The following is a 6,362-nucleotide window of genomic DNA, read 5'->3' on the forward strand; positions in this document are numbered from 1 at the left end:
TCCTCTTGGCATTGGTATTTGAGTTTGAGGTATGTTCAAACCTCAGTAGAGCTGTTGGGTTGTCTTCAAAATAGACCAGGAGCCAATAGAGACTTGACTAGGATTAAGGACCAAGGTTCTTAAAAGAGATGCGCCCCCTTGTGTTCCATTTCACAACGCACTGCATTCTACCTTGGGGAGGTGACCTATACTCCCCAGGAAGTGGTCCTGTAATTTTGTATTGCTGTCTTTTGAGTAGCCAGTCACGTTCTCACATTACTATGTGGCCCTATGGTTTGCACAGGTATTTGACACATGTTGAATTCAACCTTTATTATAAAAAAGTGGACTCCCATGAACGGAATTCAGCTTCTAACTAATATATGAAAGAGTCGAATTAGAACCCTGGTTCATGAGTCCACTCTGCTTTTCCTTACACCGTCTAACCTTTCCCTGTCTAATGTTATTAGAATGATTGCTAATATGTAAAGAGTATCTATGCAAGTAGGTAGACATAAAATGTCTTATGTGCATTATTCCTTTAATCTTAACTGTTACCCATTTTTTAACCTCAAATTTATTTTTTTAAATTTTTTTCATCTTTATTTATTTTTGAGAGAGAGAGAGAGAGAGAGAGCATGAGCAGGGGAGAGACAGAGGGAGTCACAGAATCTGAAGCAGGCGCCAGGCTCCAGGCTCTGAGCTGTCAGCACAGAACCCAATGCAGGGCTAGAACCCGGGAACCTGAGCTCATGACTTGAGCTGAAGTTGGACGTTTAACTGACTGAGTCACTCAGGTGCCCCTTAACGTTAAGTTTACTACGTTATAATTTCTACAAATTAAAACTTACCCTTTTCAGTTTTGTGAGTTTTTAAAAACATAAGTAGTTCTATAACTATGACTTCAATCAAAATAAAGAATATTTCCCTGATTCCAAAAGTTCCCTCCTTTTTGTGGTCAGTCCCCTCCCCCTACACCCAGCCCCTGGAAACCATTAGCAACTACTGTTTTATCTACATTTTTAATTGTGAGAAAAAAGCAGAGAAAAGTATTTTGGCCAAACTCACACAGCTAGGAAATCAGAGAGCCAAGATTGAAGTCTAGGCAGCTTGGCTCCATAATCACTACTTTAACTACTGCTGCATTTGCATAAGATTTGGATTTGGAATCAAATGATCCAGCTTCATTCATTCAACAAATACAGTCAATTCTAATGAAGTTGCTGGAACACTGAATCAGCAAATACTGAACCATTGTTCCTAGGGGAAGTGCAGAGTTAGGTTCCTGTGAGTCTCTGGTCACAACATTTTTGTGAACTGACCAATAAATAATCTTGTTTTATGTGTGTTTCAGTTTCACCTTACTTAATACGTATTGGTTCATTAACATTTAACTCACAGCCAACAGCACTATAATTATTATGCCTGAGTGGAGCTTATCTAGCACATGTATTTTCTCCATAAGGTACATCACAGCCTTCTTGTGCTTAGAAGCACTAGACGGTGTTTCAGTACTATGCTTCAGAGCCATCGTAAACAGCCAAGTCACCAACAAAAGTCACAAAAATGTGAAAAGTGGTGCTAATGGACTGAAAAGAAATACTTGCTGAATTTGACAGCTGTAGCAAGAAGGCAGAGCCTCACCTTGTTTGACCTCAGCTAGGAAAATATGCATTGGATGACTTCTATCTTTTGCTGTTCTGTGCTTGTCCATAACTGACTGAAAGCACTGCTAGTCCTGATTATAAGTAAATTGAATCCATAGGCAGAGCCACAAATATGGAATCCATGAATAATGGGGATTACTGTTTTTATTTTAATACCTTTAGCACTGGAATTACCATGTTTACCAAGACAGCCCCCTGTTCGTTAGGTGCTTGCAGTCTACTATATGATGCAATTTAGCAATTTTAACAGATAAAATAAATACAAATAAATAACTACAGGGTTCTGAAAAAAAGGATCTCTTCCTCATCTAGGTGTAATCCAATAGAAATATGATGTTAGCCACATATAATTTTGAGTTTTGTTGCAACCATATTTAAAAAGTTAAAGGGGATAAAATTAATTTCAATAATATATTTTATTTAACCCAGTACAGCCAAAAGATTTCTTATGTAACCAATATAAAAATTATTATTAAGATAATTTTATAGTTTTTTTAAACTGATCCTTCAGTCTCTGGTGTAGGGTACATCTCAATTCAGACTACCCAGACTACCCATATTTTAAGTGTTCAATAGGTATGATGGTGTCTATCATATTGGACACATCACAGGTCTAGAAGATTTCAAGACTGCTTCTCTAGCAGTGAATATATTAATCTGACATGAAAAAAAAAATTAGTAGAAGTTAGCAATGAGGAGAGTTTTGGAAAAGGTATTTTAGGCAAAGGGATACAAAGACTTGTAGATGAAAGAATTATAGCATCATCCTGGACTGTAAATGTTTCAGTGTGTCTGGTGCATACTGTAAAAAGAGATAAGTGAACTTGAATTTTCTCCCAAGTAAACCAGAAAGATATTGAAATAGTACATATAAGAAAATAACAAGAATGTAGCTTTCATTTAGAAAGACACTTCTGGTTATGGTATCGAGGATTTGGGTGGAGGAGAAAATATTGGAAATAGGAAACTGATTAGGAAGAAATAGTTATGTTGGTGAACAAAGGTGGTGACTATGAGAACATAGAGAGGACATATTCAAGAGAATTACGTGAAAAATGGAAATAGTGTTATAATTAATTAAATGTTAGGGGTCAAAATGGAAAGAGAGATGCAGGGTATGAGGAAGAGGATACAGTAAAAAACTGGGAGAATGATGCTACCATTCATTGAGATAGAAAATATAACAGAAAGAGCAAATTACCAGGGAAAGTTGAGTTTACTTTTGGGAAGATTGAATTTCAGCTTCCTATGGGAGATATATGTATATATCTTAAATAGAAATGGACATTTGTGAATCATTAGTATATAGATGATTATTAAAGCTAAAGCAGGAGACTTACTTCAGCCTTAAGGGCACAGACTGAAAGTGAAGGGATGCAAAAAGATAATCCATGCAAATAGAAACCAGAAGAAAGATGAGATAGTTATTCTTCTATATCAGACAAAATAGACCTTAAGACAGACTGTAATAAGAGACAAAGTTATATAATGATATGGGGGTGAATTCAGAAAGAGGATATAACATTTGTATATAATTATGCACCCAACATAGAAACACCTAGATCCATAAAGGAACTATTAACAGACGTAAAAGTAGAAGTGGACAGCAATACAATAATAGTAGGGGACTTCAATACCCCACTTTCAACAATGTATGGATCATCCAGATAGAAAATCAATAAGGAAGCAATGGACTTATACTACACATTAGACCAGATGGGCTTAACAGACATTTGCAAAATATTTAATTAACAGTAGCAGAAAACACATTTCTTCTCAAGTGCACATGGAACATTCTCCAGGATAGGTTATATATATGTTAGGCCACAAAACAAATCAATACATTTAAGAAGATTATGAGCATATCAAGTATGTTTTCTGACCACAAAGGTATGAAACTAGAAATAATTACAAGAAAAAAACCGGAAAATTCACAAATATGTGGAGATTAAACAACATGCTACTGAACAACCAATAGATCAAGGAGAAATAAAATATCTTGAGACAAATGAAAATGGAGACACAAATTACCAAAGCAAAATGGAATACTACAAAAAAAATTTGAAAAATATTAGTATAATTAAAAGCTATTTAAAAAAGTAAACAAAACAGATAAAAACATTTACCTAGACTTACCAAGAAAAAAGAACAGTTATAAATGAAAAAAAGTTATAAATGAAAGAGGAGGCATTACAGCTGATACCAGAGAAATAAGAGACAACCATGAACAATTATACTTCAAACAGTTGGACAACCTAGAAAAAATAGATAAATCCTAAAAACATACAGCCTACAATTACTGAATCACACAGAATAGAAAATCTGAACAGATCAATTACTAGTAAGGTGACTGAATCAGTAATCAGAGCCTCCCAACCAAAAAAAAGTCCAGGACCAGATGTCTTCACTGATGAATTCTGCCAAATATTTAAAGAAGAATTAATATAAACTTTTCTTAAGCTTTTTCCAAAAAATTGAAGAGGGGGGTTACTTTTAAATTCACTTTATAAGACCATATAATACCCCAAGCAGACAAGCACACTACAAGAAAAAATTATAGGTCAATATCCCTGATGAGCATAGATGCAAAAATCCTTAACAAAATATTAACAAAGTAAATTCAATAGTACCTTAAAAGGATTGTACACCATGATCAAGTGAGGTTTATTCCAGGGATGCAAGGATGGTTCATCATCTGCAAATCAATCAATATGATATGCCACATTAGCAAAATGAAGGATAAAAATTATACAGTCATCTCAATAGTTGCAGAAAAAGCATTTGACAAAATTCAACATGCATTCATGATAAAAACTCTCAACAAACTGTGTATAGAGTGATTGTACCTCAATATAATAAAGGTTATATATGACAAACCCACAGTCAATAATGAATTAAGACAAGGATACCCACTCTCACCACCTTTATTCCCCATGTTTTTAGGAAGTCCTAACCAGAATATTTAGGTAAGAAAAAATAATAAAAGCCATCCGTATTGGAAAATAAGTAAAATGATCTCTGTTTGCAGATGACATTATATTGTATATAGGAAACCCTAAAGTTTCTACCAAAAAAACTGTTAGAATAAATGAATTCAGTAAAGTTGCAAGACACAAAATTAATATGGAAAGATAGTTGTGTTTCTATACACTCGTAATGAACTATCAAAGAAATTAAGAAAACAATCCATTTATAATTGCATCAAAAAGAATAAAATTCTTAGGAATAAATTTAACCAAAGTGGTGAAAGACCTATACACAGAAAACAGTGTTGATGAAACAAATTGAAGACACAAATAAATGGGAATATTTTCTGTGCTCATGGATTGTAAGAATTAATATTATGAAAATGTGCATACTACCCTAAGCAATCTACAGATTCAGTGCAATTCGTCTCAAAATTCAAATGGCATTTTTCACCTTAGGAGAAACTCCTTAAATTTGCATGGAACCACAGAAGCCCCAAAGTAGACAAACTAATCTTGAGAAAGAAGAACAAAGCTGGAGGCACCACACTTTTGGATTTCACGCTGTATTACAAAGCCAAAGTAATCAAAACTCTATGGTACTGGCATAAAAACAGATACATAGATCAATTGACTAGAAGAGGATCCTGGCAATAAACCGATGTCTATATGGCCAATTAATTTACAACAAAGGAGGCATAAATATACAATGAATACAATGGAGTATACAGTTATATACAATATAATCTTTCAATAACTGGTGTTGAAAAAACTGGATAATCACATGCAAGAGAATGAAACTGGACCCCTGTCTTACACTGTATACAAACATAATTCAAATGGTTTAAAAACTTGAACGACAGACTCAAAACTGTTAAACTTCTAGAAGAAAACAGAGGGGTAAGCTCTTGACGTTGATCTTGGGATTGATATTTTGGATTTTTCACTGAAAGCAAAGAAAACAAAAGCAAAAATAAACAAGTGGGACTATATCACAGTAAGAAGCTTCTACAGCAAAGGAAACCATCAACAAAAAGAAAAGGCAATCTATGTAATCAGGGAAAATATTTGTAAGTCATGATAAGGGGTTAATATCCAAAATATATAAAACTCATACAATTCAATAGCATAAAAACAGTCTAAATGTAAAAAATGGGCAACGGAACAGAATAGATATTTCTCAAAGTAGATATACAAATGGCCAACAGGTACATGAAAAGGGGCTCTGCATCACTAATCATCAGGGAAATGCAAATTTAAAATCATAATGAGATATTACCTCCCACTTGTTAGAATGGTTATCCTCAAAAATGTATTTGATAACAAGTTTTGGTAAGGATGTGGAAAAAAGGGAACCCTTGTGTACTGTTGGGAATGTAAAGTGGTGCAGCAGCTATGGAAAACAGCATGGAGGTTGTTAAAAAAAAATAAAAATAGAACTACTATATGATCCAGAAATCCCACTTTTGGGTATATATCCAAAGGAAATGAAGACAGGACATCAAAGAGATATGTGGACTCTCATGTTCATTGGTATTCACACAGTCAAGATATGCAAATAATTTAAGTGTCCATTGATGGGTGAATGGATAAAAAAGATGGGAGACACACACACATATGGCTGAATTATAATTCAAATATATAATTCAGCCATGAGAATGAAGGAAATCCTGCCATTTGTAACACACAGATGGATCTTGAGGGCATTATTCTAAGTGAAGTAAGCCAAATGGAGAAAGACAAATACTGC

The sequence above is a fragment of the Prionailurus viverrinus genome, chromosome C2 (assembly GCF_022837055.1).
Source record: "Prionailurus viverrinus isolate Anna chromosome C2, UM_Priviv_1.0, whole genome shotgun sequence".
NCBI classification, from domain to species: Eukaryota; Metazoa; Chordata; class Mammalia; order Carnivora; family Felidae; genus Prionailurus; species Prionailurus viverrinus.